General features: G+C 35.1%; 1 long non-coding RNA gene across 1 annotated transcript; it reads left to right on the top strand.

Moving 5' to 3' along the window:
* The first annotated feature begins 308 nt into the window (after positions 1–308).
* LOC113967595 lies at positions 309–12,088 on the top strand. The gene is made up of 3 exons (XR_003534230.1): positions 309–359; positions 5,828–5,939; positions 12,035–12,088. It is a non-coding gene; the product is annotated as an uncharacterized LOC113967595 (long non-coding RNA).
* The last annotated feature ends 381 nt before the right edge of the window (positions 12,089–12,469 follow it).

Here is a 12,469-nt window from a genome sequence, read left to right as displayed (position 1 = left end):
CTGAGTATCCATTTAACTAAGCACATGAGCAAGACACTTTGTACCAAGCAGCCATGGGAATTTCCCAAAACCTGTTGAAACAGTAATGCATCTGCAAAGGATCTCCTGTCCAGCTATGGCCATCTGCAAGGCAGTTAAGAGAGGCTTGCAAATCATCAGGAGACTGAGGCTCAAGGTTACTCACACATTAGAGGGAAAGAAAAAGGAACTCTACCAGCATCCTACAGATGCTCTGAACCATGGAGGAGAATCAAATCAGTTGGAGTGATTTGTTAGAGAGAGGACACTTACCTTTTTTTTTTCATAAAACAAAAGGAATAATAAGTGCCCTTGCTCGGTCAGACACAGAGCTAGACCAAGTATGTGAGTCAAGATTTTCATTTACCGAAGCTATACTGAGTCTTTCCCAACATCCTGTGCTTTTCCATTTGCTCAATAGCCTTGCCTTTTAGATACAGAAATCAGATTTTCCAGTCTGTAGTTTCCAGGTTCCCCTCTGTGGCTCCCAGACTTTTTTATTTTGTAATGGGAGTTACTCTTCTAGCACAGTAGAAATTGCATTGCACTGTTTACAGTGAAAGTTTACAAGGCTTTGCCAGATGCTCTGCAGTTTCACATCTGAGTTACTCCAAAGATTTCTCCCAAACATCATCCAGTTCTGGAAACTTACCTAACTTTTCTGTTTGGTCTAATTCCTCCTGTATACTCACAACAAATGTACCTAACTCCTTTGATCCCTCTGCTGTAAAAATAGTGAGGAAGTGGTAATTATCAAAGACTTAAGCAGTAGACTAATACAAAAATTTGTTGCACTACTCTGCTCTGTCTTATTCATCCCTGAGTACCCTGTTACACTCTGGTCATCGATTATCCTATTTGTCTTCTTATATCTGATGAAGAAGTAAACAACTACTTACTAGCAACTTGAGCATTCTCTGCGAACCACTCTCTAATTCTGTTCTAGTTTTTGGACTTTGTCTTTAAGCTCAAGCTGCCATATTTTATGGGCTTTCTTTTTCTTTTCATTTAGACAAGCTTTCAATTTTCTATAAGGCTGACATTTCCTTATGACAACCTCCTTAAGTTTTCTATCACATCAGGCAGATCCAGTAACAACTGGAATTTTTTTGGTTTTTTTACTTATATTTTACTTTGTAACTTTTTTTTAATTTTACTAATAGCATATATTTTATAGTTCTTTTTCTTGAAGATATCAGAGTGCTCTAGGAAGGAGATAAATAGCACTAGCTCAGCTCTTGAGAAAAGGAAACAAAAGTGGTGAAATAGCTGTCCCTAAGCCTTTCAATAGACCACTAGCAAACCAGGAATAAAATTCTCCTAAGTTTCAATAGTCCTTGCATTATATACGCCAATGGGATGGAATTCATATGCATGTTTATACACGTCAATGAGCATCCATCCAGCCATTGTAGATTTGCCATTCAAGAAGACCTCTACAATCATACATGATTTAGTGAACACTGACAGCAATGCAGACAAACAGGAAAGTATATTTAGGATAGATTAACGAAAGCAGCCTTGACTTTTAAACTTAAAAATATATATATATTATAATAACAACTGAAAAATGAAGCAGTTGCTTCAAACTTCTTTTAGTACTAATAAACAATGAACTGTAGTGGCTCAGCTTGGGTCTAGTAAAAAATGCATTTATGTTTCAGTACTGTGACAGGACAGTTTTCAGACTGGAGCAGTTTCAGACTGGTACATGTCGAACTCAGCTTTGCAGTATTCCTTGCTCCATTAAAAAAAAAAATCGAAATATCATTCAAAGTGCAACTCATTGGACCTCATTCTCTATTGCATGAAGACCCCTTCACTCTGCTTGCCTGAAGAAACAGTGATAAGGTAAAAGATAAGAATAAAAGTTATTTGCACTAGGTAATTCTTGTCACTACCGGTCAAAATGGTAAAGGTAATCACTTCAGTGTGAGATCTATTATAGCACAACTCCTGCTTGAATTTAAACAGGCAGCAGAGAAAAAGGAATCAAACTAAGAATGTAGGAGAAACTGATGCAACAGGGAAGATTTTGGTGTGTTACTTGATATCATTGTATAAAATTTTGTGCAATAAACAAAGACTACATCTTTATTTCCTGAAATTATATTCTATAGAGGCACAAGGTCACACATGCAAGTAGAATGTCAGAAAAAAAGGGAAATTTATGCATGATTATTGTTTAAGGAAGTAAGCAGTTTAGTTGTTGGGTTTTTTTGTTCCAACCGCAACTTAAAGAACTACAATCACTACAATAGGCCAGGCCTATTTCTAGGAGGCTCCAGCTTGTATGCTTCTGGGACCACTACGATCATGAGTACATTACAGGTTCATTCTTACTGTTAAAAAATGTGTATATTCTTCGAACACATTCATTGGCAAGCAATAAATATTTTGAGCCTAAATTTATTTGGAGACAAGATGCAGTTTTGCTGTGATTTTATCAATATTTACCATCACATCCATATGAACTCTCTCAGGTACTCTTAGAGCACCTCTCACCAGACCGCCTTCTTCACTTCCACTTGAACGCAGTTTTTCCTTCTTGAATTATTCCTAAATAATTATGAAATAGCACATACAGTAGTCCCATCATATTACAGACATCTCAAAGTTCTTTGCATGTCTTTTATGAAATATTTTTAAACTACAGTATCAGAGAAGAAAGTTATGTTGTGATAGCCATTAATATCATAATCTCTGTAAACTGAACAAAGACCAGAATTAAATATTATTCTTGCTGCATCAGTCATGTTGTCATAAAACAAAGATGTAATAAGTTTTACTGTTAGCTTAGCAGTTTTTCGCTACTAAGATTATGCATACTCCTCATTTTTACTTCTTCCTAAAACTATTTTTCTTTCCATGAGGCCATTTACAATTACCATTTTAAATTCCATTGCTTCTTTGAGCTCCTGCTCCTGAGAAACATAAACAAGTACCTCATTGCAACAAGAAGCGATGAACTGCAGCATGATTTTTTGAGTTTTGTATTTTAAAAAAGTACTTGGTATAAATCAAATCTTGGAGTTTAAATCCACCTCAGACTTTATGTTATTGCCTTTGAGACTTAATAACAATGAGAGTGTTTGACTGATACATCACAAGAATCATCCCTTTCTGTTCATGATCACAGCAGCTGTGCTGAGAGGAAACACTGTGGCTGATGGAGCCCATGAGGAAAAGCTGCAACGCTATTCTGTATTCATTACTGAGCTTAATTACTCTCAGATTACAATGCAAAACGCGTCTGCTTTCAATGACATTCTAGTAATAGACATGCAGAGTGAACCAAATAGTTCTTCCTAATGTCATGCAAGTGATTTCTTCTTTAAGAGGGTGAATGACATCAATGTGCGCATATATATTATTCACAACAATTTAACAATTTAACCCTAATTATTCACAGCAGTGGAATGGGTTTTTTCATGTATCCAATAAAACATTCACATTGTAAGTGACATCTATAATATTGTATCCAGAAACATATCCATGTTGTCTGGTCCAGGCACTCTCATGACAATGCTCTTGCAACCCAGCCTGAAAGACTGGTGGTGGTTCAGACTTACTCCATCTCTGCAGCTCCTGGTTCCCATACAAATAAAATACAATCATGTGGGCTAAAGGAGAGCAGTAGAGCCCTTCAATGAAATGCCAGATGAGGGCAATGGGGACACTCTTTTTCTTGCACTTGCAGCAAGAGCAATGGATTTATCTGGAGGATCTGATAACTTAAAAGAGAATTGAACTAATTGCCTCTTACCAAGTTTGCTTCTGCTCTTGGGTTTGGTTGGTTGGTTGGTTGTTTTTTTTTGTTTTTTTCTTTTTAGTTATTGTTCCAGTTTGCCTGAAATAATAAATTTCAAATTCCATTTTTAGGGGGATTTAGAATGTCTTCTAGAATATTCAAGGGCAAGCTATTCTAGTACTACATTAGCTATTATAGCTAATAGAGAAAATAGATATGCTGTTTTAAAAGGCTTTTTATTTTCTTTTTCTGTTTTTTTTTTTCAATAGAAAGATAACATGTCTCAAAGAAAGAAGAAGAGAAAGTAGCAAACAGTGTCCATATCAAAATTTTTGGTATGGATCCTGTAACTTGATAAATGCAATCTACTGGAAGAAATGTTTTCTGTGGATTAGAAAGTTATACACTATGATTTAGCCTGCATTGAATTTGTACTGATGAATTATAAACAACTTAAAATAATGATGTAAACAACTGTAATGAAAATCCTGATTTTGGAAGTTTACTGGCATATGATGGAGTACCACTGCAATAAGACTTTTACATTTGCATAACTCTTCAATATTTTATTAAAAAAAAATTAAACATGCTCTAAAAAACTTAGCCACTCAATACTAATTTATGGTGTTCTCTTTTTTTCATAAATAATTCTGCTTTAGATTAAAATTACCTAGGTTATTTCACCAAATCTCACTTCATACTTCTCACAGGACCTCTTTCCACCGAAAATATTAGCCATTGCTCCTTACCTTCTATAAAAAGCTAGTGCAGACTTTCTATTATTAACTCATCATAGAGCTTGAAAAAGACTATTTTTGGGGGTATAACTATAGAACCTCGAGGTTCAGCATGGAGATTTACCTTTTTTTTTCTGTCCTTGGTATCCAAGCACTTTCATTTCCCTCTACAATCCTGGATTCTAAAGATATGGAAATTAGTCCTTTCTAATTGCATCAATGAACATTGGAGCTGTAAAAGTGGAGAGGCAAAAAATTGGCTGTAAGACTTGAAAAGAGTCGGTAATGTTAAAATGAACAAATGCAAAAATAGTCAATATAAGAGCAAGATACTCCAAGAGCACACATTACTTTCAAAAGCAAATACAAGAAAATCTCTTGTCATGCCTTGATAGTAACATGGGAACACCTGAATGAAAAGAATGTTACAAATTTCCAAGCTCAAAACAAGATTTAGAAGAGAAAACTTGAGACCAAATGCTTTTCCAGTTCAATTTTTACTGTCATTTGACATGTCTGGAAATGCTAAAAAATTGTCCCATATATATATTTGGCTTACAGAGGAGACATGGATAGAAGCAAGTGTTTCTACAGAAGATGGAGTACTGAAAAACACAGATAAATAACAGTTTTCTGGCATTCACAGATTTTAATATCATACTTTACTGTTCTTCCAGAAAGGAAAAAAAAGAGGAGATGGACATCTCAAATGCAATTTTCAGCATTACTATTTGGCAGCAGAAAGTAGAGAGAGAGATATCTGACTGACAATAAAAGCTTCTCAAGCAGTGCAGTGTGGGGGGAGAACTGTATGAGGTTTATGGAGTTTCACAATAGAGAAGACTGTAAAAGGCAGTCTGTGATAAAGCAATTCTAGAGGAACATCCTTCCAAATGCACATAATATCTGACAGTGTGTCAAGGATACTAATTCTGAAGATGAAGATGACATTGAAGAGGCTCATAGCGAATTAGAATGTTTCAGAGAATTTTTCTCATGAGAAGCAAAACAGTAGCTTTCTTATATATAATTCATCATCCCACCTGGTTATTTATAGCTATCACAGATATCAGGTAAGCAAAACATTCTGGATTCATTGTTGATTATGAAGCATGATTGCCTAGTGTAGTGTCATATATTGCTTCATTGTTCCACTGATTAAGAGCACTTGTTTGTTGAATATTTTTAAAGAATTCCCAAATCAGTGGAATTGGAAAAAAACAGTCAAAAATATTTTTAGAGTGTTTGTCTCCAACAAACTCAGATGACTCAGGAGCATGCACTTATTTATGTCTCTAAATTTTTTTCAGTTTATTTTCAGGAATATAATTCAAGAAATTCTACATATTAAAAACATGGAAAGGAAATAAACAAAAACCCTAAACAAACAAAAAAACCCCAAAACTGCAGGGGAAAGGATGTAACATGGAAGTGTAAGAGAATTTTTTTTTTCCACTCTTGCTCTTATTTTCCAACTGTATTACCTCTCAAATAATTTGTAACAATTAAAGGTAGTATGGTGGCATGTCAGGTTTGGTAAATAATGAGTGAATACATGCATATACCAAATATAGTAACAATATGCTAGTGGTGATGATTCCTGGTTCATCATTATGGCTGTCTTCAAGAAACATAACCCAACCTGAGGTCTTGTTGGAGACATGTATTTACCACTGTAAAGAAAAAGCTGTTGACAAAACAGGTGTTTCCTTTCAGATTTGCCAATAAATTGACAGCAGTCAAATAGCGTTTGCATTTAGGGAGCAAAGTTTCTTGGTAACAGAGACAGAGGAGAAACATCAGTTTTACCATTACAAATGGGACATAAAAGTGCTGTTATCTCTCCTCAAATTCTAGTACCTGCTGTTGTCTAAGTTTTCTTCTGGGCTCCTTATAGTTGAGATCCATGTCTATGTCTTCTTTAGACACCTCCTTAAATTTGCAGACAACAGAAGACAAATAAAAAAATGTTTAAGTATACTACACTTTCTGATATTCACAGAATAATAGGGCCAAACTTTGGTCATGATGAATTAAACTTGTGCCTAAGGTGCTGATGAAAAAACTTGGTGAAGAGTTATAACCATGTGAAAAAAATATATATTTGTTGATTGGGAAGTATGGAATGAAATAATAAGATTTTCTTTTTTTGGTTGGCCTGAGTTTAGTAATGAGCTTGCTACACTTAGAGTGTATACTAATCATATATTTAGCTAAATTTATTTTTTAGCTAAAAAAAAAGGCAATTAGATAGTCAAAAGGAGTCTCTGCATGTATCCAGCTATACAGTAGGGGTTATTAGTAGAAAACCATATATGAAATACTTCGATTAGCCTGAACTGCATGCAGTAAGGACCGTGAAAGAAAAGCACTCGACAATCCCTGCATTGCCAAAGAGAAAGAGGACATACACTGGAGGGAATTGCTGATTGACTGATTTTTTGGGTAATTTTGGTATTTTTTCCCCTTGAGGAGAAATCTAATTCTTTTGTGAGCCTTAGGTGAATACAAAGTCAGCAGAAGTCTCTTAAGGATTCGTGGTCACATCATATCAGCAGAGAGAAAATGTTCCCCTTTAGTCCTTCTTTTGATATCTGTTCAAAAAGAGTTCACTGATTGAGTCAGGGCTGCTTTCCTCTGCTCCCCATGACAGGATAATTGCTTTAATACTGTTATATTTGAATTAAGCCACATTGCCCACAGCTTGTCTCTTTTCCTGTGACATTAGGCTAGAACTGATCTCAGCCTGAGGTGTTAGCAGTAGATAAAACCTTACTGAAGAACACAGTTTTCACACAAGTAAAGAGGTCAAGCTCAATACTGGAAGTGAGCTCCAGGGAGACACTTGGCCATTGACACTTCAGCACTGCAGTTAGCCACCCAGTCCTGAAGGGACTTTACTATCATGCAGGGAGAATACAATCAGTACCCATACAGTACCCTATTAGTCAGGTGCCTTGATTTAGGTTTTGGGGTGACCAAACTACTGCATACTGGAAATGAGCAGTGCATCCCTAAGTCTGTTCTCACTTCGTCTCAGTGTCACTATAGGAGTAAAAAGATTAGCTTAGATATCAAAATCATGCTTTTCAGCACAGAAAGAAAAACTTACTTTCTTTTAAATCACTCCAATGGCTAGTAAACCTCTTCTGTATATCAAACGTCATAATTCTACTTTGTTAGCACAGTGGGTCGTCATGGGACAGGTTTTTACAGCTTTCCTGGAATGAAAGAAAGATTGCATCCACTGCTAAGATTTACAAAAATCCCTAAACTTTATTACCATCATATCAAATTGCTGAAGTTATTTTATTATTTTATTTATTTGGAAATTCTCTGGCCAAATTTGCGCAGTCATTTTTTTTTTTTTTGACTCTCAGCTTTCTATTTTTTTGTTACAAATCAAATTAAAAACACTTTAGGGTGGAGCTGAGGTAGATTTACTATTTCTCTGCCTCTAGGACAATGCAAGATTTAAAACCTACAAAACTTTTCAATACCACCTCATAAAAACAAGCTTGATGAAATACATAATATTTCTAGGCTCTAAAGCAAATTCTAGCTTTTTGATCTTCATGTAATTTCTACAGTATTTTCATGAAATCTAAATAAAAAGAGACACTAGGAAATTTCACTGTCTCCTCTAAAACTTAGTTCATACATTTCTTTTGGAGGTACCAGAAAATGTCACTAAAAGTAACAAAGAATGAGCATAAACTCTCCAAGCTTCCAAGTACTGAGAACCATAAAAAGCAATCTACTGTTTCAGCTGTTGGCAGCTTATACTAAAGAAAGCTATTCCACACCTAAGTGTAATTTCTATTCAAACATATCATGTTCAAAAGTGATCCTATTTGTCTCTGTACATGACAGTAATGAGCTAATCCCGCCATGGGAAGGAACTGCTATGTCTCCATGGTATCTTGCAAAAAGGCTTGGTGTGCTAAGAACATAAGAGGGTGGCCAGCAGATAGACCAAAAGCTCTGAGGCCGCACACAGCACAGAACCCTACAGTAGGGGTAGCACCTGCTCCCCTAGCAGGTCTGAGGCAAAATCTAGCATTTTAACTCCTTTATTTTATATACACACACATACACACACACATACATTTATTATAAATATGCACCATGCTCATTTCCATCTCATTGAATTTTTTTCTTTTAATAATGGCCTGACTTTCCAAGAAATGTCAGTAATTCTTATAAAATACTGAAGCATTTTGAACACATGAATATATATAGAACAAATACCTACAAATGTAATGCTATTCAGTGTAAAGAACTCTGTATTCACTTGTCACAATTATTGGGCTGCCCAATAGTCCCATTCCAGTTAGGAACAGTAACAACCCTCATTTCTCTTCTTTCTTGGTCCAAAAGTTCTTTGACTCTGTTTTGTCTCTGTAACTTTGAGAACTTAACAGAAAAATATCTTTACTATAGCTGTGATTGAGCACACAGTATGGTACCTTTGATTTTCCTTCATTTGAGATTTAGGGCTGATCCTGATAGGCAATGGGAATTAATTTAATGAAAGTTGCTTCAAAAACCTTTCAAAAAAGCTTTAACTTTCACAAGATCACACTGTCAACACCCGAACTGCAAAGAAATGCATACTTCTAAGGGTTTTCTACAGAGGTTTTTTTTTTTTCTCCATTAGCATTGAGCTCATTTCCTGTCTAGTGAAAGCTTTGAATCTTTCTTAGCACACTTATTACAGGATAAGGTGTGGTTTTCCCACCAGCTCAGCAAAGAGATGATGTGCTGTTCAGAGCCACAGCTACAACCTGCAAGACACACTGTGAATTAGAGTTCTGCTCCCTGTCATATCTCTAACTAGTCCAAAAGCTTGGGAGGGGGAGATTAAGTCAGGCTACTCAGGCACTGATTTATTTCTATATTTATACAGGTTTCATACTAGTAATTTATATGATAAAATGTTTATGCTTCATATTTCTGTCTGTTGTGCCAGCTAAATTAAGAGGTCCAATATTTCTAGCATAAAATAAGTATGATGAGATAAGGTCCTGTTCTAAAGTGTCTGATGTCAGCTTCTTGTGATAGACTTCATAAATAAAGTAATTACCTAGTCCTTCACTATATGAAATTTCTAACCTGTTACTTGAGTGTATATACCTTACTTCTATATATTATGAAACCTATTATACTCTTATAGTACATAAAACAGAAATTCAAAATGACACAGAAGAGCTTAAAGAAAAATGTTTTAACAACCTGAGGTCAAAAGATTAATATGATTGTAGTTCTACATGCTAAAAAAATATAATGGGTATTTGCATTCTACTTTATTCTAGTGAAATATTTATATCTAGGTCATCTGCCCAGGGCTGACAGAGCAGACACAGAACTCAGTATACATCTGCTCTTTGCTAGATAAAGAACTCGATGCCAGACCATTCCTAAAAGGACAGCAGAAATCTACATCTAAATAACTTTGCTACATTTAAGTGAAACTTATTTCTTTTGTCTGCTCCAAATTTGTATTCTGGAGGCAACAGCTAGCAAGAATAGAGTAAAAAAACAATAGCTAAATAAACAAATAAACAAATAACCCTTCTCCCAGTGAGATGAAAAATATTATTTAAAAAAAAAAAAAAACAAAACCAAAAATAAATAAACAAACAAAAATAAAATCCAAAAACAGAAGCAAGTTTCTACATATCTTAGTTTTAAGACAGGAATAACAACCAGCTCATCCCACTGCTGCCAGGACAGTACATAAAGCATAGAAGAACTTGCCCTGCATTTCTTGAATTTCCAGAGACGTGACTGCTGAGCCATTCACAGCAGATATATTTTAGACCAAAGCCATTTAGGTCCAATTTTTAAAATAAAAGACAATGAAGTAGAACATATCAATACTAAGATACTGTACGGAACATTTCTAAGAACATTATTGTGAGCTAGAATATAACAGTATTAGCTGGAAATTCTTAGGTAAGTTTATGCAAAAAATTTTGATCCTATTTCTCTCAGAAATTAAGGATTCATTTCAATAAATTTCTTCTCTATAAAGTAACACTAATTTATGAAATAGAAATAGAGGGAAAAATTTTTCTTATAAAAAATTGTTTACCTGTGAAATCACAGAATCAATCACAGAATTGTTAAGACTGGAAAGGGCCTCAAGATTGACAAGTCCAACGCACTCCCCAAAGCCAAGTCAGCTAGCACAAGTTGCTAAGGATCATGTACAGCTGGGATTTGTATATCTCCATGGATGGAGACTACACAGCCTGTGTAGTAAATATCTTCTCGTGTTGGTTCACTCTCATGTCTCATTAGATTGAGATTATGAACATTCATTATGATCACTCTTATTATTTTTAAGCAGAATTTGCTATGTTTAAATTTGTGCCCTCTGCCTCTTGTCCTCTCTCTAGGCACCATCAGGAAGAATCTTTCTCTTTTTCATCCCCACTCATGAGGTATTTATAATGTAAATATATATAAAATATAAATATGTGCAATCAGATTCCCCCAGGTCTTCTCTAGGCTGAGGAACCCCAGCTCTCTCAGCCTCTCCTTGTAATAAGACATCCTCCAATCCCTTAATTATCTTAATGGCCCATCACTGCACTTGGTCCAGTAAGTCTACATTTTATTTCTACTGAGGAGTCTAGAACTGGACCCAGCACACCAGATGTGTCTCACCAGAGCTGAGTAGACTGGATGGATCACCAGCTCAAACTTGCTGAAAACACTTATCCTAAAGCACCCCAGGATGGTGTTGATAGACAGAATTTAAATACTATTTTTATTTTCCAAGTACTTATTGCAATTTTTGGCATATTGCCATCTTTTACTTTTCTGTTATATTAATAACTTAATGCTCATAAAAAGGAAAAAAAATACCATAGTGAGAGGACCACAGATAGTGGACTACATACATTTGTGAATTAAGTTGTAGCAGAAATAGGCAGGATTTGTATGGTCAGATTTAATTGTTGACAGGTATTGTGAGTTAATATTATGGACAAAGAGCATTACTAGTAAAGAGTAAGTGGAATGAAAAAAATTCTAAGTATATCTGATCTTGACTGTATAGGCTGTGGCTTGACATCACCATCCTCTCCATCTTTTTTCTGCATAGTATGAATTCATATTCCAGTTATACAGTTGTGACTATTTCTGAAGAAAGAGACACTTCTTTTATTTTTCAGTTGTATTTTTGTTTTAAGGAAACATGAAAATGTCTCTCTTCCTGATGTTTTGAAAAATATTAAATATTACATAATTCATTGTAGCAATGTACTCCCATATTTACAATTCTTTTTGGTTTTTTACAAACTTTTTCTTAAGACATGGAACATATTTCTTCTTAATCCTAAGAGGTAAACAAACTGTAGTTATTTCATTAAAGAATTAAGAAAATTTATTTTAGTATAGGATTTGAAGCTTGGGGAGTTTTGCCTCTTATTTTGCTGTTTGTTTTGCTTTTTTTCATTAGCTTTTCATCATAAATTTTGTTTTGCTTGTAGGTAGTTTTACCCATCTGTCTCATCAGATAAGAGAAACAAATGGAGAGCAGGTCTTGAAAAGAAAGGAGGATACACAATGTGACATACAAGAAGCTTCCACATATTAACCCTTTCTGACTTGTCAGCAGCAGAGAAATAGAAGCTGGACGTACTGTAAGAACTCATGGTAACTGAATTTGTAATGACCTCTTCCATTGGTTAGACGGCTCTCCTTTTTGATAGTTCCAAAGGAACTGCTGCTCTCCCTAGAAGATGTTGAGAATCACCCAGGTCACTTGTTTTGTGCATCTTTTTTTTTTCTTTTTTTCTTCTATTGAGTCTGACCTGGCTAAGAAAGAGTATTGTGTTTTGTCACTTCCACAACCTCACAGAGAGGTTCAAACTATGAACTTATAGAAATGTTGCACTGCCACAAAACCAAAACCAAACCAAACAAAAAACCCAAACAAACAACAAAAAAA

The sequence above is a fragment of the Neopelma chrysocephalum genome, unplaced genomic scaffold (genome assembly GCF_003984885.1).
Source record: "Neopelma chrysocephalum unplaced genomic scaffold, ASM398488v2 Primary Assembly neopelma1_23, whole genome shotgun sequence".
Taxonomy (NCBI): Eukaryota; Metazoa; Chordata; class Aves; order Passeriformes; family Pipridae; genus Neopelma; species Neopelma chrysocephalum.
This window is presented reverse-complemented; position numbering and strand designations above follow the sequence as displayed.